This window comes from Tauraco erythrolophus, chromosome 25 (assembly GCF_009769465.1).
Source record: "Tauraco erythrolophus isolate bTauEry1 chromosome 25, bTauEry1.pri, whole genome shotgun sequence".
NCBI lineage: Eukaryota > Metazoa > Chordata > Aves > Musophagiformes > Musophagidae > Tauraco > Tauraco erythrolophus.
Window position 1 is genome coordinate 6,552,924 of NC_141489.1, and position 20,778 is coordinate 6,573,701.

The 20,778-nt window shown below is 54.5% G+C and overlaps 3 pseudogenes; all 3 read right to left on the reverse strand.

Moving 5' to 3' along the window:
• Positions 1–2,875: 2,875 nt before the first annotated feature.
• On the reverse strand, positions 2,876–3,181 carry LOC147527010 (feather keratin Cos1-1/Cos1-3/Cos2-1 pseudogene; annotated as a pseudogene).
• Positions 3,182–11,288: 8,107 nt separating this feature from the next.
• On the reverse strand, positions 11,289–11,594 carry LOC147527011 (feather keratin Cos2-3 pseudogene; annotated as a pseudogene).
• Positions 11,595–16,500: 4,906 nt separating this feature from the next.
• Positions 16,501–20,778, reverse strand: part of LOC104377361 (axonemal central pair apparatus protein HYDIN-like) — a 177,465-nt pseudogene continuing 173,187 nt past the window's right edge.

Below are 20,778 nucleotides of genomic sequence, written 5' to 3' on the forward strand. Positions count from 1 at the left end.
TCGATAACGCACTTTAATTTTTGGACAGCCTTGGAGTTGTCAGGCTGTGGGACTAAATGATTATGTAAGTCCCTTCAAAGTTAAAATCTTTCTCTTTTCTCTTCTCTTCTCTTCTCTTCTCTTCTCTTCTCTTCTCTTCTCTTCTCTTCTCTTCTCTTCTCTTCTCTTCTCTTCTCTTCTCTTCTCTTCTCTTCTCTTCTCTTTTCTCTTTTCTCTTCTCTTCTCTTTTTACTGGATTCTCAAATAGTCTTTCCTTTCTTTTCCTTCTATCCTTCCCTTCCCCTTGCCCAGAGGTTTCACTTACTTTAGGACTAGGGGAATACACTGCCTGCTTCTCCACTGCAGCTGGGGTCTGGGGCTCTTCAAGCTGCCAGAGAAAATCCTGTCTATCTCCCTTTCACCTGCTCTGGTGCGGCACAGCCAGCTCACTTGCAACTGCTCACCGACTGACAAAAGTTCCTCCTTTTCCAGGAAAAAACAAGACAGAGATGGAACAGTCCTGGGAGACTCTGGAGGACTCACTGGTCTTGGGGAAACATGGGCCACAGGGAGCCAGTCCCTGGGGTAAGGGAAGAGAAATATTTCCCTGGTGTAGGGCTCTGCTGAGACATAACAGGAAGTGGGCAGCCTCAGACCATCTCCCATAAGGCTACCTCAGAAGCATCTGTTGTTTGTTCCCATAATCTAGGCCACAGACGTGTAGGAGGTCTCAGTGCCAGGATCAGAGGTGGGGCTGGGGCCCAGGCCAAGGCCATGCTCAAGAAACACAAGAACAAAGGTGGGCATTGCCAGATGCTGTGCTGAGGGGTGATACGGCTGCAGAGGGAAGTTGTCCCTGCTGCCCGTGCCCAGGTGTGCTGACCATAGCTCCTAGATCAGCTGGTGGAGTAAGAACTGTGAGCCATTCCCAAAGCTGTTTACCCATTCCCCATACATACTATCCATTGTGAACATCATCTTCTCATCCTCTTTCCCCAGCACACCTCTACCCAAAGCAAGAGGACCACTGTTCCCCAAGAACCTGTGGGACTGCTGATCTCCTTTGGCCTCCCACATGCCCACGGTTCCTCTCTGGAGAACAGCAGTTGTCAGAATTCTTAGTAACAGGATGTGCTCCATGGCCACGGAGCAACTTGTGAGCAGAAAGGAATCAAGGTAAGGACTGACAACCATTGGCTGTGGAGTAACTAGGGTTGTCCTCCTCAGCTTCAAGAGGCAGTGCCTGAAAGAGGACTCACTGCCCTGTGTCCCACCCTCCAAAGCCTCCAGGAGTGATGAAGAATGCCCCTGTGCCCCAACCTATTTCCTCTCCAAAGCAAAGACTTTCTTCATCAGCAGTCAGTACGCAGATGGAAAGACCATCTAAGGGACTGTCGTGGTTTTTGGACTGAGGGTCGAGACAAGAACCGAGAGGGAGCACCCACCAACCATGGTCCCGGGCAAAACATGACTCAGGCTTTCTTCATAAAACAAAACAATTTATTAACAGTTACTTAACAGGAGACAGAAGGGAACGAAACCAGTTACTTGAGAGGAGAAAAGAGAAAACAAGGCCAGATCTTAAAACAACACCTCCCCACGCTGTTTCCTTTCGTTCCTGGCTCAACCTCCCCCCCGGCAGCGCAGGGGGAGAGGGAATGGGGAGTGCAGGTCAGTTCATCCATGTTGTGAACTACCGCTCCTTTCTTAAAGGAGGAGGAGTCTTTACACCATTTTTCCCTTGCTTCGGTGGATCCCCTATTCATGAAGAAAAAAGTCCCCAAACTTTTCCAACGTTTTGCAATCCTTCCCCATGGATTGTACCAGTTCGGGCTTTACCAGTCTCGGCCTCTTAGGGAGCTGCTGCCACTCGAGTCGGCGTGGGGCGTCCCACAGACTCCAGATGCCTCCACGACCTCGTCGTGCATTTCCATGACCATTAGTCACAGTACCTCGTCGTGCATCTCTTGCTCCACGACCTCTCCTGGGCTCATGCATCTCTTCCCGACGTGGGTTTCTCCACGGGCCTCGAGTGGGTCTCTGCTCCGCCGAGTATACTCTGGCTGCAGGGGGGCAGCCTGCCATCTTCACACCGAGCTCCATCTTGACTGACCCGGTCGTTGTGGTTGTTTTCTCTTAGATCTTAATCCCCTCTAGAGGAGCTCGGCCCAGCGGGCACCCTGGGAGCGAGGTGCTTCCCGAGACCCCATGCGGCTCCCCCGGTGCCATCTTGAGCACATGGCACCGGCCCGGGCCCGGGCAGCCGCCCGGCCGGGAGCGGGGAGCGAGGGCAGTGCCCTCCTGCTCTCTCCTCCCTCCTGAGCAAAAAGCCCTTTCCCGCCCCTTTGTCCCAACTTAAATAGGGCAATTCGCAGAGGCGCCAATTTGGCTCAACCCCCCCGGGGGGGATGGGACTCAGATCTGGTGGCACAGGGAGCAAATCCCCTCTCCTGCCACCAGAACACCCCTCCCCATCAAACTATCACAGGGACACAGGCCTGCTTGCAAAAAATTTTTAATGAGTTTACAGAAGGAAATGAGGTGGAGGTCCCCAGCGTGGGGAGAAGCAGGAACATCTCCTTTTCCAGTCAACCTGCCCCACAAAAGCAGACAGGCAAGCAGGTCACTCCAGGATTGTTTCTGGGCTCATCACAGAAGTCTTGGAGGGGAGAACAAGACCACAAAGAAAAGCAAGAAAAAGGGTGAGTGGGATATAGGAAAGGCAGATATTGGCCATGTTGTCGGAGAGCACAGGCTGACCCCTTCCAGTCTGTCCTTGCAGGGCAAGCCAGAGATGATCAGCATCTCTTAAAACACTGGCAGGATGTTTGATCCTTTATCCAGCACCATGTTCGGAGTTCCTGAGGGTCCTTCTTCAAAGCCGTTGTCAGCATCTTTAGCAGGGTCGGCATCTGCTGCCACAGTAGCGGCTGGCGATGCAGGAGAGGTCAAGCGACCCAGAGTTGATGGGCACGCCATCACAGCTGAGGATGCTGCCAACAGCAGCAGAGGTGGAGGAGCCCACAACGGTGTTCTGCGGGAAGGAGCTGAGGATGGGGCCGGGCAGGGTCACCACCACAGGAGAGGGCTGGATGACAACGGTGGAGTTCTGGCACTGCCTGACGCAGGGCTCATTGCAGCTGTTGGCCAGGGGGGTCGGGCCACAGGGCTGGCAGGGACGGCACTGATCATAGCAGGACATGTCTCTGGGTCTGGAGGTGCACCTGGGAGAGAGGGCAGGGAGGAAGCAAAACATGGAGATGCATGAAGAGCAGCCTGTCACCACACCAGGAGGGAGTCAAAGAACATGCAGGGCCTGGAGGTGAAGGATGTGCAGAGATTTATGTGGGCTTCTTGGCCTCATTCTGTCAGGACCCAGAAAGATCCACCAGCTCCTATGTGGCTGCTGCTGAGCCCTTAAACCCAGAAGCCGCCTCAGTACAGTCCCAGCTTCCCTCCATGACAAACCTTCTCCCCACTTCCCTCTCCCGTGACAGGCAGCCCCAAGATCTGGCAGAGCACAAAGCCAGTGTCAGCTGAGAGGTCCACTGGAGTGAGAGCTCCCTTTGGAGAAAGAAGAGAAGAAGAAGAGGCTTCAGACACACCTGACTCCCAAGGAGAAGGAGGCACGAGAAGTGGATGAGAGAGTGAGGACCTGGGCTGGCTTTTATCATGGACCTCTACTGCCCCAGGCGGCCAGAGGCATCCCTTGGAGAGGTGGTGATTTTCTGACAAGCTCCTCTTGAATGCAAAACATCCCAGCCAACACCATGGGCTGTGTTTTGGCTTCCTGAATTGCTGCCTTTTCCTTTCCTACTTTATGCCAGGCACATTCCCCAGTGAAGACATGTTTTGTGTTATAGGATGACGGCCCCAAGCATTTCCGGTGCAAAACGCATCAGCATGGGCAGAGGACTCATCTCACCTGCTGGAAAAGGATGTCCAGGGAAGGATACTCAAAACAGACTAAAGAGCTGGCTTAGACAACACACACGAACACGTACACACACACAAAAATCTAGACCTCTAGTCATCTAGAATTAATTGAGAAGACTCAAGACACCCAAAGAGAGGCTGACTACCTTGCCCAGGGCCACTGCACGGATGTTGGACTTGACAGAGTCATCGTCTGCATGTGATTGTCCAGGGATTTAGGATGGCAGAGGGAAGACATATCTGTGCACAGACAGATTGGGAAGTGCAGCTGATGATTGTAACGTGCCTGGCTTGAACCCATTCACCCACACAAAAGCCCTTTCCACGCTCTCTGTCTGTCCCTCAGTACCATGGACATGGATATGGGGTTTAGCCACGGGGTGGAGGTGCTTGTAGGCTCTGGTGGCTCAGTCTGTGGCTTCACTTCTGTTGGCATGATGAAGCAAGCCCTGCACATGTGACCAGGTATGCCGGCCCTGCTGTGAGCTTGCGCTTGCTGGGGAATTGAGAGGCCATGGCTGGTCAATTGCAGGATCAGTGTCTCCAGGAAGATGATTCATTTCATTTCCCATGCACATCTACTTTGGGACAGGATAAGTCCTGTGTGTGAGCTGATGCCTCTTCACTGACTGTGGGGAAAGTCTGTAGAATCTGTTAGAGCAGGTCCAGAGGAGGGCCATCAAATGTTCAGAGGGTTGGAACACCTCTCCCATGAAGAATGGCTGAGAGAGGTGGAGTTGTTCAGCTTGGATAGTGTCTATGTCCCTTGGTTCTATTTGAGATCACATCTGGTGTGTTGTGTCTAGGTTGGGGCTCCTCAGTCCAAGAAATATATGAACGTGCTGAAACAACTCCAACAAACTCAATCAAGGGCGTTAGAGCACTGTCAAACATGACATGCTAAGGAGAAGCTGCAAGAAATGGGCCTGCCGAACTTCGAGAAGAGATGGTTCAGGGAAGACCTTCTTGCTTTCTACAATTACTCAATCAGAAGAGGCAGAGAAGATGGAATTTCTCAGCAATAAGAGATGTGGAAAGTGACAAGGAGATTTGGAGAAATCTGATTAGCGACAGGCTAAAAGAAATAGGAATTGGAATGGGTGTCCCAGGGACAGTGTGCAATCTCCATCCTGGGAGGTGTTAAGGGCTGGGCCAAGGCCCTGCAGCTGTCCCGTGTGCAGCTGGCGCTGTGCAGGCTGCTTCTTGCTGCGGGCCGGGCCGAGGGCATTTGCCGGGCGAGCAAGTGGTGCCCGTGCAGAGCCGCTGAGCAGCGGGAGCCCGGGCGAGCCCCGAGCGGCGCCGGCGCAGGGCTCAGCCCCGGGGCGGAGCTGGCGGCGGCGGAGAGGAGAGGAGGCGGCGGAGAGGAGGCGGCGGTGCCGGAGCAGAGAGCCGGGGCTGGCGGGGGGCAGCGAGGCGCGGGCGGCGGAGCGGCGGGATGCGGCGGTGCCGGGGCGCGGGGCTGGCGGGGCTGGCCGCGGTGCTGCTGGGTGCGCGGGGCTGGCGGGGGCCGGGGCCGTGCCAGGGTTTTCCCCGGGGGAGCCCAGCGCCAGCTCTTCCCTCTCCTTCTTCAACGTGTCTGTCACCTTTCCTTTCCTCTCTGCCCTTTCCCGTCCTCCTTTCCCAGCTCTCTTGAGTCTCCGCTGGGTAGTCTCCATTCCCACCATCTCTGTCGTTACTAGGTAGCTTCCGTATCCTCCTGTTATTCCATGCACTCACTGTTAATTGACTCTGTGAATTCAGCCGTCGTTACTGCCCTGATTTCAGCCCTCTTTCACTGTAACACCCACTCTTGCTCTCTGCTCTTCATCTCTTCATTCCTCCATCCACCTCTCTTTTTCCCATCTTTCCAGGGCCCTATCAGCTCTAAAAACCTCTTCCTGCTCTTTCAGAACCCTCTGTCATCTCTTCCTCTGCTTCCTTCATATCTGTAGACACAAGTTGGCTTTCCTGCACCTCTCCATTACTCCATACATCCTCCCATTCCCTCTGCATTCAGCATCTATTCTTGTTCTGAATTCAGCCCTCCATCCTTTGCTGTAACACACCCATTATTCTGTGACCTTATTCCCTCTTCAGCCAGCCATCCATGTATCTGACTTTCATTCCATTTCTGCATGTATCAATTCCAAATTCCTCTCCGGCCTTCTCCCCTCGCTACACACACCGCAGGACCACTCTCAATCCCTGTTGGACTATATGTCTCCTTCTGCTCCAGTCTGGTTCTGTCTCACTGCCACTCTTCCTAATCTTTTCATTGGGAGAAGAGAAGTTCGGTGATCTTTGGCCTTTCCTTCTCCTTTCTCGGCAGTGGCTGCGGGCAGAGCCCAGGTGCAGCAGGAGCCGTCGGCAGAGACCACCGAGGGCACCGGCATCAGCATCAACTGCTCACACCCCAACATACAGTCAACCGACTTCATCCACTGGTACCGGCAGCTCCCGGGCCGAGGCCCCGCATTCCTCGCGCTCGGTCACAAAGGGTCCAAGGAGGTGCCGGAGCCGCCGGGGCGGCTGTCGGTGTTGCCAGACCGCCGGTCCAGCGCCCTGTGGCTCGCCCGGCCCCGGCGCGGGGACGCGGCGGTGTATTACTGCGCGCTGGGAGACACGGGGAGAGGAGCCGGGGCTGCGGCCGGGCACGAACCGCGGCGGGCGGGGCCGGGCGGCTGTGTCGGGGGCGGGGGGGCAGCCCCGGCCGGGCCCGCCAGGGGGCGCTGCCGCTCCGCCCGCCGGGGCCGCCTCGCCCCGCCCGGCCCCGCCCGGCCCCGGCCCCGCTTCTGCCGTCGGCACCGGCACCGACGGGGCCCCGCAGCCCCGGGAGTTCCCCCCTCGGCGGCTGCGGAGCCCTTCACCGGGCAGGAACCTTCTCCCGCCCCTCACCGCCGCTCAGCCCCCCACTCCCACCGGCACGCAGACGGGAATCCCCCGCGACGGTGGCGGCGGCGGCGGCGGGGCAGCAATGGCGAGCGGAGCGGTGGCGGTGCCCGGCGCTGCCCGGCAAGGAGCGATCGCGGCCGCCGGCCCCGCTGGCTCCCGGCGACGAGCAGCGCCTTTCTGCTCTGCACGGGCAGGCGGGCAGCAGACATCCTCCTGCCCACGGGCAGCCGGGAGCCCTCGGTCCTGCCGCAGCCACCGGCCGCTGCTCACACGGACCGTCGGATGGCCAAGGGAACCCTGAGCAGGTGCTTTCCTCTGCTCCGTAAACACAGGGACTGCCGTGCGAAGGTGCTAACGCCAAACTTGACTTAGACATGGACGGCCCGAAGGTGGTTCATCTTTTGTTACTTGGTTAGAGCTCAGAGAAATACAATTTAAAACTGCATCCTGCAGCTACAGGCTTTCAGAGATATTTCAAAACGTTCCTGCTAGCGTTACAAAGTCATCCCATGGAGTCAGGAGAAGAAGGTGAGCATGAGGATTATCAATATTTGAGGAGGCTGAGATTTGCAGGTTAAAGGAATTGACACCAGGAACATGAGGATTGTGTCTGTTTGAGGAGGAGTCTGGTAGGATTATGCAACACTTATTAAGGAATGCTTAGGGAAAGGCTCAAAAGGTGGGGGAAAGAGGACTGGGGAGGAGCAAGGAGAGGTAGTGGAAATGCCGAGGGCTGGAAACGTTCAGCCTGGGGAAGAGAAGGCTCAGGGGCGGATCTTTGCAATGTGTGTAAATAGCTGATGGGTGGGAATGAGGAGAGTCTTCTGAGTCAGGCAGACTTGGGACTCCACACCTCTGCCGCAGTGGAAAGACATCAAACTGTGACCCTTACTGTGTTCCAGTTCTGCAAGGACCAAGAGGAGGTTGTTCAGCACTGGCCCATCTTGGGGCACTGTCGTGGGTTAGGCCGCTCCAGCAACCGAAACCACACAGCCGGTCACTCCCCCTCCCCACCCCCAGGAACGAGGGAGAGAATTAAAAGATAAACGGGATACCCGTGGGTTGAGATAAGAACAATTTAATACAGATGATTTAATACAGAGTGTAGATGCTCACCACCCCCTCTTATCCGCAGCCCGTCTTGTCCCGAAGCTGCAGTCCCGGACGAACGCAAGGCCCCGAAATAGAGGGGGGCAGAGAGAGAGAGAGAGAGAGAGAGAGAGCACTCCGAGAGTGGGAGTGCTGGGAGAGAGAGAAAAAAGGCAATAGAGCCAAAGCGCAAAAGCCCTTCTGTCCGGCTGCCCCTCACTGTTATACTGGGCATGACGCTGCATGATATGGAATGCTGATTGGCCAGTTTGGCCTCAATCTTAAGTTCCACCACAAATCACAAGGGGAATTGTGGCCCCTTGTCCCGACCATGCTCCCCCCTTATCCCACCGTGCTTCTGCACTCCGGCACACTGAAAAGTCCTTGGAGTCTCACGTCCAACCACAAACATCAGCTTGCTATCAGCATTCTTCTCAGAGCGAGCCTCTGAGTAAAACCAAAACACGGAGCTCTTCTAGCTGCTAAAAAGAAGAGCTAACTGTCCCAGCTAAAGCCAGGACAGGCCCTTAGGCCACAGTTGGGCTTCTCACAGCCCTGCAAGTTCAGAAGATGCTGGCGTATCTTCTCAGGGAGACATGCCACACACAGACACATTTGGGGTTCAAGAGTTGCCAAAGTCATGTCTCAGAGGCGGTCAGAAAGAGAATTGCCATGTTGCCTAAAGGGGTGAAGGTCTGAGGTTTGCTGAAGCTGAAAGCTGCCCACTGATGGGAGAGTTCTCTGTCCAGCTGGTCCCCAGGGAAGCCTGCGTGGCTCTAGCAGCTCACTCAGCTCTTCAAAGTCCATGTTCTGGGGCTGCAGAAGCAGAGAGGGAAACGTGATTTCTGCAATGGCAGAGGTCTCTGTCTTGGAACTGGCAAAGGATCTCTCCTCCAGACATTCTTTGGGTGGGCTTCAAACTGGCCACACAGCATGCTTGCCTCAGAGGTGGTGTTCTGGATTCCAGGGCAGCACAGGCAGGCAGGAGTTCTCCATGTGGGCATGTGAAGGGAGGGACGAAGCCTGTCTGTAAAGGAGAAGGCAACGTCATGCTGAGGGTTGTGGTTAGGCTGGGTCTCTGCCTTCCCAGCCTGTGTGCCAGGCAGGAAAGCTGTTGAGACATCGATGCGTGTGACTTTTTCAGCCAAGTCCAGGCCCAGGGACTTGGGACACAGGACTGGACACTCAGCGGAAATATCCTACCTGTTTGTCTTAATCTTCTGCTTCCTTCAGCATCCACTGATGGCCAAATTAGCCCAAGGAGGGAAAATCCCTTTCTTGCCTTGCACCTAGGATTTAGCTGAAGCTTGAGCCAATGCTGGAGTGTCATGTGTCACTGCTAGAGGAGGGCAGACCAAGCACAGACGTTTCAGATGTGCTAAGAACAAGCATTTTCCCTTCCCTTCTCTGACCTTGGAGCTTTCTGAATGGACAAGGAATGGGGAGGAGGTTGAAACATCTTAGATTTGCCATTGTCCCTCACCCTGGAGGTGACCCAGAGCCACCACAGGAGGGCCAGACGCTCCAGGTTGTTCCCTGGAGACTTTGGGCAGCAGGAGAGTGGGGACCAGAGACCTGGGTGAGAGCACAGCTCGCCTTTGCGGGTATCCCTGTGGGAGGTAGTTGGCATTATTGTGCTGTGGGATCCATGCTGAGCTGAGGTCTTGTGTTCCCTTGTTTTCACCGTGGGTTATGTGGATATTGTGCCCAGTGGCTCTGGTGAGCTGATGGGCAATGTAGGAGATTGTTGCTGTTTGGGCAATACTTCTTTGCTGCTGCTCTTTGCTTTCTGGATTTCCCTGCTGCACAAAGCTTCTTCGGGGTTTCCTGAAGGCCTGTCTCTTAGAGTGTCTGCTCCGGGATGTGCCCCACAGAGCCCAAAGTTCGAAGTAAGATGGAAAACAGAAATAACATGTTCCTTCCAGGAATAACACGATTACAACAACTTTCAAAAATACACAGAATCACCTTGTGGAGCCTCCAATGTCTCTGTGACTGTGTGCTGAGATCTGGAGGACCTGCTCTCCCCATGCTCTGCCCATCCTTGAAGCCCTTCTCATGCAATACCTCATGGGCTTTCCCAGACCCTGCCCCATTTCTTCAGCATTGGGACCAGGCTGTACAGCTCTATCCGAGATCTTAAAGGGGGAGCAGACCACCAGGCAGAGGTGGGCCACAGGCCCTACCAGGAGAAGAGGTGGCCTTGGGAAAGCTGCTACATGCCTTGGGAAAGGCCATGCACCATAGAGCATCTGTGGGGGCTTCGACACTTGCTGCTGTACTTGAAGTGTCCTGTCTGGTGGGACGTGGCGGTGTGTGAGAGACATGAGTGCCCTGGTGTGTGGCCTGGCCAGGCTGGTTTCAACATCAAGCTGTGGGTCACCTTAGCCCTGCACATCTGTGTAACTGCTGGGCTGTGCAGGGAACTGTTTGGGGGCAGGGGACTTACAGATGACCTACCCTTGCTACTCTTGCCCTTGGGTACAGGTGACGCCCCCTCATTCTGGGGGAGGATGAGGCAGAGGAGATCTCAGGCTGTTTCGAAGGCTTTTTCTCACACCATTGTCACTCCTGCATCGTCTGAGGCCATCTTCTGAATGAGCCGCTTTTCCCAGCACACAGCTCTCCAAAGCAGGAGCAAGTCTCTTCTTCACAGGCTTCTGAGATGCTGACCTCCCAGAACCTCCAGCACTACTGGTCTCCTCTCCAAGGGAAGGCAGTGGATGACCTCCCCATCTGCAGGACATCCTCTGAAGCCAAGGGACGGTATCTGAGCAGAGATGCTGGAATACAGGGCCTGATATTCACTGTCTGGGGAGGTGCTGAGTAGGTCTTCCTCAGCCCCGTGAGACAGTAACTGAAAGGGACCCCTTCTCTACCCTCTAACCCTCTCCTTCCTCTTCCGCTTGTACCCCCACCTTATGCAGAGCCACCCAAGGCAATGTCTGTCTTCCTTGGCACTATGAGACAATGTCCACCAAGAAAAGGATTCTGCAGAGGCAGAGGCTGTGATGCAGAAAATTTTAATGACTCTGAGGCAGGAAACAAGTTCCCTTGTAGAGAAAGAGGCCAGAGCAAGGGGAGCAGCAGCAGCTGCTGAAGATCTGCTCCCATTGGTCACAATGGAGATTCCACAGGCCTGTCTTACAGAGGTAAAGGGGCCAGCAGATGCCCCACTTGGGCTTTGAGGGTCTTAGACCCAGAAGAACAGAAGACAAGAAAGAGACTGGAGAGAGTGCAAGGCTGAGGAGTTAATCTTCAGCCATGATTTCAGAGGGCCCCAGATGCCTTCTATTGGAAGGGCAGCAAAGGATTCTAAGCCTCTCTGAAACTGATGGCCAGGAACTCTGTCCTCAGTCCAGCATCAGCTTCTAGGTTCCCGGGGGTTCTTGTCCAGGCTGTCACCGGTGGCTTTAGCATGGGGGGCACCTTCTGCCACAGTAGCGGCTGGAAATGCCAGAGAGGTCAAGCGACCCAGAGGTGATGGGCACTCCATCACAGCTGAGGATGCTGCCAACAGCAGCAGAGGTGGAGGAGCCCACAACAGTGTTCTGCGGGAAGGAGCTGAGGATGGGGCCGGGCAGGGCCACCACTACAGCAGGAGGCTCAATGACTACGGTGGAGTTCTGGCACTGCCTGACACAGGGCTCGTTGCAGCTGTTGGCCAGCGGGGTTGGGCCGCAGGGTCGGCATGGCAGGCACTGGTTGTAGCAGGACATGTCTCTGGGTCTGGAGGTGCACCTGGGAGAGAAGCAGGGAGGAAGCAGAGCACAGGAACATGTGAGCAGCAGTCTACCAGGAGTCTGTCACGCCACCACAAGCATGTCAGAGGCACCTACGAAGCCACGAGTTAGAAACTTTGCAGTGATTCAAAGAGGTTACCAGACACAGTACTGCAAGGATCACCCAGGCCCAAGAGGCTGCTGCCAAACTTTTCAGAGAAGGACAACCTCAGCCAAGTTCCACATCCTCTTTGCAAGGAAACGCAGAGTATACCAGGCCCAAGGAGACTGCTGCCTGTCTCTTAAAAATAAAAGCTCCCCCAGTCAAGTCCAGGACACTCTCTGAGGAAGACCTTCACCCCTCTTTCCTCTCTCATGGCAAGCAGAACCATGACCCAGCATAGGACGGAGGAGTGCACATCTGCATGAGCAGAAAGCCACATGGGGAAAGGGCTTCAGACTCACCTGGTTCCTGAAGTGGAAGCGAGAGAAGTGGATGAGAGAACGAGGGGTTGGGCTGGCTTTTATGGTGGCCCTGACCTGCCCCAGGCCCAGAGGTAGCTTCTAGAAAAGGGACGATTGTCTAAGTTGCTCATGATGAACGGAAAACCTCCCAGCTAATGACACGGGCTGAGTGCTGGTTTTCCTAATGCCGCCTTTTCATTTCCTGGTTTATACCATACCCTTCCACATGGAAGATTCTTCTGAGTGTTGGGATTGAGAGGCCCCAGGATTTCTGGGGCAGGAATGTGACAGTGCTGGCAGGAGACTCAGCTCAAGTGCCGCATGGGTGCAGCGCAGGTGAGTGATGTTGTCCTGGGGCACACTGGTGGGGTTGCCAGTGGCTGCACTGACAGGAAGGGGCCCAGCTGCTCCCAGCCCTGCAATCCTTGGCTGGTCACCCGAGGGCTTCCTTGCGTTAGGATGTGCCATGTCTTCTTTCTCTTTCCCTCCCTCCCACCTCATTCCAGTGGCAACTTGCAGGGCGCAGGTGGGCTGCACTGTGGGGTTTCATTGACTCTTTAAGTCTTTTACCCGTGAAACTGAGCAGCCTTCCCCAAGCTATGGGTATGGAGGGCTGCAAAGGTTATTTCCCCCATTTTTGCATTGCTGCTGAAAATAAAAGTTATGTGGGCCCTCTTCTACTATTGGGGTATTATGGGGTGGACAGCACAATATGTGAAGGGAAAAAAATCACTTCTTGGAGTGGCACACAGCTGATCAGGAGAAAATATTTGACTTCCAAAACACCTGAATTACCATTGCCTGTGAGATGTAACTATTCTGAGGGAAGCTTCGAGTTTGCTTAAGTATTCCCTGAATTTATCCTCTTCCACCAATGATTCATCTCCCTTGCTCCTGCTCTCAAGGACGTAGGAGTCCTAAAGATTGATCTTGCTTGTAAAGGCTGAGGTAAAGAAGACATTCAGCACCTCAGCCTCTCCACGTCCTGTGTAACCAGGCTGTGCAGCATCAGAGAAGGCCCACTCATTCAGCAGTGGCACCACATTTCCCCTAGCCTTCCTTCTGTCCCCTGTGTCCTTACAGAAGCCCTTCTTCTTGCCTTTGACATGCCTGACCAGATTCAGTTCCAGTTGGGCTTTGGCTTTCCGAACTTCACTCCTGCATGCTTGGACAGTGCCTGTGTGTTCCTCCCAGGTTACCCGTCCTTGCTGCCACCTTCTGTGCGCTTCCTTCTTGTGGTTTGGTTTTGCCAGGAGCTCTTTGTTCATCTCTGCAGGCCTCCTGGCATGCTTGCCTGACTTTCTGCTCATTGGCATGGACTGCTCTTGATTTTGGAGGAGGTGGTCCTTGACTGTTCATCAGATTTCTTAGGCCCCTGTTGCCTCCAGGGCTTTATCCCACAGGACTTCAGCCTGGAGAAGAGAAGGCGCTGGGTGATGTTATTGCAGCCTTCCAGTACTTAAAGCGGGCCTACAGGAAAGCTGGAGAGGGACTTTTATGTAGTGATAGGACAAGGGGCAATGGATTTAAACTGAAAGAGGGCAGATTTAGATTAGATATAAGGAAGAAATTTTTTACTCAGAGGGTGGTGAGGCAGTGGAACAGGTTGCCCAGAGAAGTGGCAGATGCTCCATCCCTGGCAGTGTTCAAGGCCAGGTTGGATGAGGCTTTGGGCAACCTGGTGTAGTGGAGGGTGTCCCTGCCCATGGCAGGGGGATTAGAACTAGATGATCTTTGGGGTCCCTTCCAACCCAAACCATTCTATGATTCTATGACTCGTTATATTGGAATGAGGAGGTAAACCCCTGGAAAGTTCAACTTCCAGAAAATGGAGAATATTGTCTTAATCAAAATGACAAGAATGGAGTTGTTGTGGGGGTATGTAATTGGACATTTAAGTTTGGAAATCATTGTGTCATCCCAGGCATCGACCCATTAATTGTTCAACCTATAACCACTCTTGTCCCATTGGAAGTGACATGTTATGGTGTATGTTGAGCAACACCACTGATGAAAACTCATCCCTCGCAGGCTAAGTTGGGCACGGGTCAATGAAACCGGACATAAAAACTGATTTGACAGCTTTTGGTCTAATATCAGTCTCACGGGAGCTGAGATATTAAGGGAATCTAACCCTTTGGCTTGTGCCATAAGTGGTATAACCAATCAGGCAGTAGCCATTCAGTGTAACTACAGTACTCTGGTAGAGGCGTGGAAATGGGATCTCTGGATTAAAGGAAAGAAGTGAAATCATCAAATTAAGCACGCCTTGGGCTTGAAAAATATCACTTATTTTGAAACTCCTTGTAATTCTGATTCAAGACAAAAAGGGGACGGATCGTTTGTAAATGGAACTTGGGCTCTGAAAGGGCATTATTGGATTTGTGGCCATCATGCTTATCAAAAATTACCAAATAATTGGAGTAGGACATGTTATGTAGGGTATATACACCCCTTCTTTTTCCTGTTACCAAACCACAGTGGAGATGGTTTAGGAGTCAGGGTACATGATGACCTTAATCGATACCAGCGGTCCATTGATACCTCTGTAACAAGTGGAAGTGGTCAAACCTGGGGCAAAGATCAGTGGACCCCTCAACGTATCACAGAATATTATGGACCTGCCACCTGGACCCCCAAGGAGTGGATGAACGAGGCAGGGTGAATGCTGTACTTGCTGAACACAGCTTTTGCTGACACCCTCACTGGGATGACGGTGATGGTCTCGCCTCCCTCACGGATGCTGGGCTCAATCACCTGCAGCTGGAGGAGGGGTCAGTCAGCACGGCAGCAGCCAGAGCCCAAGTCCCCATCGGCTCACCCTCCCTCTCTAAACGCCTCCTCCAGAGCCAGATTCCCAGCTCCATGTAGGAAGCATCACAAACGGTTTCTGAAAGACTTGGTTGTACGTTGTGATAGTTTGATGGGGGGGGGGGTGTTCTGGTGGCAGGGGAGGGGATTTGCTCCCTGTGCCACCAGATCTGAGTCCCATCTCCCCCGGGGGGGGAGTTGAGCCAAATTGGCGCCTCTGCGAATTGCCCGATTTAAGTTGGGACAAAGGGGCGGGAAAGGGCTTTTTGCTCAGGAGGGAGGAGAGAGCAGGAGGGCGCTGCCCTCGCTCCCGGCTCCCGGCCGGGCGGCTGCCCGGGCCCGGGCCGGCGCCATGTGCTCAAGATGGCGCCGGGGGAGCCGCATGGGGGGCTCGGGAAGCGCCCCGCTCCCGGGGTGCCCGCCGGGCCGAGCTCCCCCAGAGAGGATTAAGAGCTAAGAGAAGACAACCACAACGACCGGGTCAGCCAAGATGGAGCAGGAGGAGGTGTACTGGAGCTGAGGTTTCCCTTGCAATCGGTGTGAAGATGGCAGGCGGCCCCCTGCAGCCAGGGTGTGCTCGGCGGAGCAGAGACCCACTCGTGGCCCGTGGAGAAACCCACGTCGGGAAGGAGATGCCTGAGCCCAGGAGAGGTCGTGGAGCAGGGGATGCGCGACCAGGTACTGTTGATAATGGGGCATGGAATGCACGACGAGGTCGTGGAGGCATCTGGAGACCGTGGGACGACCCACGCCGACGCAAGTGGCAGCAGCTCCCTAAGAGGCCGAGACTGGTAAAGCCCGAACTGGTGCGATCCATGGGGAAGGATGGCAATCCTGCGGGCAGGGCTTACTTTGGAAAAGTTTGGGGACTTTTTCTTTGTGAGTAGGGGATCCACCGAAGCAAGGGAAAAATGGTGTAAAGACTCCTCCTCCTTTAAGAAAGGAGCGGCAGTAACAACATGGATGAACTGACCTGTACTCCCCCATTCCCTGTCCCCCTGCGCCGCCGGGGGGGAGGTTGAGCCAGGAACGGAAGGAAACGGGGTGGGGGGGGGTGTTGTTTTAAGATCTGGCCTTGTTTTCTCTTTTCTCCTCTCAGGTAACCGGTTTCGTTCCCTTATGTCTCCTGTTCAGTAACTGTTAATAAATTGTTTTGTTTTAAGAAGAAAAGCCTGAGTAATGTTTTGCCTGGGACCATGGTTGGTGAGTGCTCCCTCTCGGTTCTTGTCTCGACCCTCAGTCCAAAAAAACCACGACATACGTGTACGAGAGGATTCTCCAGCTAACACCTTCCTTCCAGAAGACACGTGTCCTGCTAACACTCCCAAGACACGGCGTGCTAACTGCAGGATGGGTTTGTCCCCAATATCCATTTCCCTCTTGGGAAGGGAGAGGATTCATCCCTCCCTCTCCTCCAGGGAATGGGGAGCTGTGAGATGCTCTAAGTAGAAAACCTGGTCAGAAAGCCATAACCCTTATTGGTGGCTGAGGTATCAGTAATGGTTCCAGAGATGCTGGGCTGCTCGGGCAGTGTGCTCTGCCCAAGCCAGAAGGTCACAGGGACACAAAGGGCAGCCTTGGCTCTGATTCAGGGGGGAGCAGTGTGGGAGGGTCCCAGGGGCCAGCCTTACCGCGTGTCCTGGCTGATGGTGGGATACAGGCAGGTGCCCCTGCAGTGCAGCTGGTACAGACGCTTCGTCCCCACGATCTCAAAATGCAGCATCTGATCAAACTGGCCCAGCACCGTGGAGCTGAAGTGGACCTTGAGTTCCAGCTCGCCACGGGCAGGCACTACCCAACGGCAGTTCCTCAGCCTGGCAATTAAAGAGGAGGCTTCAGACATTGCTAATGAGCAAATGAGACACGGAGGAGGGTCGTGGACTCACTGACAGAGTCCCTGCGGAGCTGAGGGACTCTGCCAGTGATGGACCTCGTTTGGCAAGATGGCCACGAAGTAGAGGGATCACCTCCCTCACAGCTCACCTGACGTAGCTCTGCGGGGCTGGCACCACGTTAGCGCTGCTTTGATGCACCTTGGGGGAACGTGTGGATGTTCCTGGGCTTGGCCTTTGAGGGCTCCTCCTGCTCTGGATGGAGCTCTGCTTCTCCCTCATGGTCTCCCAGCTGCCTGCGGCTTTCTCTTTCCTTGGCCGGCCCTTGACCTGCTCCTCTGGTGTCTGCACACCGAGGGGAGAGAAACAAAAGGCAGAGAGAGGTGAGACCTGCCCTGAGACATCCCCGTCCTGGAAAGAAAGCCACAGGCTTGTCAACCAACAGGGGAGAGAATAAATAACCACCCACATCTGCCCACAGACTTGGTTTTCCTGACTGGACTCTGTTTGCCTACACCACCTCTCCTCAAGGGGAGCTGAGGTGTTTAGGGGATTTTTTTTCCCCTCTCATCTTACAGAACCGCCCTGTCTCAGGCAGAGCTGTCTCTTTTGGACAGACAGAAGGACGCCTGTCATGACAGACGTCATGTCTGAGCTGCCCTTCCACGGTGATCCTTTTCCATCCCACCTGCCCCCCACACCCCCCCAAGCCTGGCCCCTGCCCTGGCACCTTCACTGCGGGCACGGCGGGCACATCCACGAGACCTTCCGTGTCCTTCTCATCTTCCACAGTGGCACCTTCTAGCACAACAAAGGTGAAGTGCTCGAGGGCTTCTCCTGCAGCAGGGGCCGTCCGCTCCTCCGGGTAGCGGATCACAGAGTAAAAAGTGGTGGGGGGAATGGGAGGACCTGAGGGACCCAGTCCCAAGCTATCCAGGATCTAAAGCGAAAGAGAAAAGCCTGTTAAGACTCCAGTCACCTCCATCCTCACACTTGCTTAAAGGCACCGAGCTTTTGAGTTTTTCTATACGGAGCACAGTGGGTTTTGCACGCGCAGGGGGGTGGGCAGACTCCAGAGCAGTGCTAGAACCTCCCAGTGGGACCGAGAGAGAAATCCCTCCCTGGAGTGACTCAGCTGAAGGAAACAATGACCGGGAGCTGCCCAGCCCTGGGACCATTTTGAATCATTTCCAGAGTGGGAAACTCTCTGAACAGACAGGATGCTTTTACAGAGAGCACTCCCTCTTTCCACCCATCCCAACCCCGTGGCTGTGTGGAGCCGTTGTGGAACATCATCAGTGGCCTGGACAAGGCTCTGGGCTGTTGTCACCTGGCAGGACACAATGCACCAGGACCCAGAGCTTTACCTGCTCTGCTGCTGGCAGCATACTGCTCTCCAAGATCTTCCCAGTCGCGTCTTCTGGGCTTGGCACCTGGATGTCCAAGCAGGGCACCCCGACACTCTGGCCTCTGGCTGATCCTTCAGCACCTTGCCCTTCCAGCCAAGATAACCTGGAGCCCTCAAGAGCCTTCGTTTTTTCTGGCTGCTTCTTCGCCAGGTGCTCTTTCTCTGCACGCTCCTCCAGCCTCTCCTTCTCCAGCCTCTCCTTTCCTCTGTTCTTCTGGCTCTTGCGGCCGGTTGAACGCCAGCGCTCCTCTTTAGCTTGCTGTTGTGTGTCCTCTTGGTTCAGAGAGGACACTACAATACCCTGAACCCTGTCCCACGATGACAAAACATGCTTGACATCCTTCTGTGATGCCTTGTAGATCTCAAATCTCAGGGCCAAGTTCTTCTCGCTGTCACTCAGGGCCTCGTTTTTGGGTTCCTCCTGTTCTGGCTCTGTGGGTGGCACAACCACCTCCGGGCACACATCCATCACGGGAACCTTGCTCCGCTTTGTCTTATCTTCCTTGTCAGCTACAACAAAGCCTGGGTGCTCCTTCACAGATTGCCTCTTTCTTAACGTGTTGCTGATGTTTGACCAGTCGCTGGTGGACGTGTTCGCATCCTGGGCAGGAGGAGTAGGAAAAAGCAGTGAGTGTTTCAAAGCACCAACTCCAGTGCTGTAGGACAGTGATGATCTTTGCAATAGCACCCCAAGCCTCGTCCGAGACCTTTGCTAGGTGCTCTACAAATCCCAGTTCAGAACATAGCTGGTACCCAGTTTAGCTCAACTGAAACCAACCTCCCCCAGTGTCAGACTGATGAGGAGTCCTGCAAACCAAACAAAGAGCAGAACAGCTTCCCCAAACTAAACAGGGAACCTAAGACACCTCCCTCCTCCTGTGCAGTTCTCTGGGCTCATTTCCGCTGTGCTGAGCATCCCTGGGGCTGGCTGACGCTTTGGGAAGTCTGGTTGCTAATGAATACCTAAGGCCTGGTGGTATCTCCTGCCAGACACGCAGGAAAAGACACCACGTCCCAGGTGAATCATGGCTCAGAGGTGTAAGTCACGTGCAGGGTGGGGACCAAAGCTGGACTAAAACTATCTAGGGCTTCACAGCGAATGTATGGAGTCATGGGAAGCCATGGCTCAAAGGCAGCATGATCCCAGAAGAGCAGCTCCCCAACAAACCCATGGGAAAACACCTCTGGCGAAGCAGCAGCATGACCAAACACCGGCAGTTGTTTCCCAGCACATCCTCAGCTCTTACTCACGGCCAGGTACTTGTCTCCAGCACTGCGGGTGGCTCCTGCCTTCTCAGGGAGTGGTACAGCTCAGTGGGAAGGTCTCAGGGCTTTTACCTCTGTAAACACAACCACCCACCTGGTTGTCTCCAGGCTGCCTTTTCTTCTCCAAAGCCTTCTTTTGGAGCTTTTCAAAGGCTGTCTTCCACTGCTGAGAATTCTTCAGCTCCCCTTCTTCCTTCGAGCGTTCCAGCTCCTGTTGGTGCTTTTCCTCAAGCTCTCGAGCCAACTGCTCCATCTCCCTTCAGCAAGCCAAACACAAAACATCCCTCACAGTCACCACCAGAAATCTGGGCTCGCTGCAACCCCAGCTGGTCCTGCACTTCATCCATCGACCCTGACGCCAGGCAGAACTCTTAGACCATCTCCATGAACTTCCCTCAACCTGGAGAGGCTGGGAACATCCAAACTGAGGAGAGGTGGGAGGGGACCCTCCAGGGCTGGCCAAATTAAGCCTTGCTGTCTCATAAGGTCTCAATTGGGAAGCTTCTCCAGTAAGGGCCACCTGGACACCTCCAGCACATTGCTGAAAAATGATCTACTGTCTCTCCACATCGATGCCTGAAGCCCTCTCTTGATTTCCCAGTGTAAACCCGCTCGGGTTTGCAGTGTAACCTGCTCCTGAGCGAGAATGGCCCTATCCACCAGAGAGCAAGACTGCAGCACCTCCCCTCCTGCAAAACAGGCTCTGAGCAACCAGGTTTCCTGCTGGAACCCAGCCGTGACCATGGGAAACTCATGTTGTCTGTCCTGGAGATGAGGATTTGAAGCAGCCCTAGCCAGCTCCTCCCAGGGAAACAAACTTCAGGTGGGGCTGAAAGAAGCACTGAAACACAGGCTCGCCTTAAGCAAGTCCCACCCCGAGTTTCAGGCAGGGATTAACACAGGCTCACACTTATCCTCCGCATCCTCCTGAACAGCCTTGCTGGATCAGAATTCTCCCAGGCTCACCTGCTGCTGCGGCTGAAGGTCAGCCTAAGAGACACCAGCTTTTATGGCTGGTGTCACTCGGTAAGGAGAACCCTGGGAGATCAACATTGGAAGCAACCTGGTGTAGTGGAGGGTGTCCCTGCCCATGGCAGAGGGGATGTAACTGAGTGATCTTTGAGGTCCCTTCCAACCCAAACCATTCCATGATTCTATGAAGGACATCACCTATGGCAGGACTGGTATCTAAACCAAGCCAGCACAGCTGCACCTCACACCAACCCACACCACAACCCCTCCAGCTGGGTAAAGAAGGGGCTGCAGAAGATGACAATCAACATAATTAACTTAGAGATGCTTCTAAGTGCAGTGGCAAGGCGAGCACAGAGCCCAGCTCCCTGCAGCCAACATCTAAGCCGGAGGGCTCACTGTGAAAGCAGAGAGATGTTCTCATCTC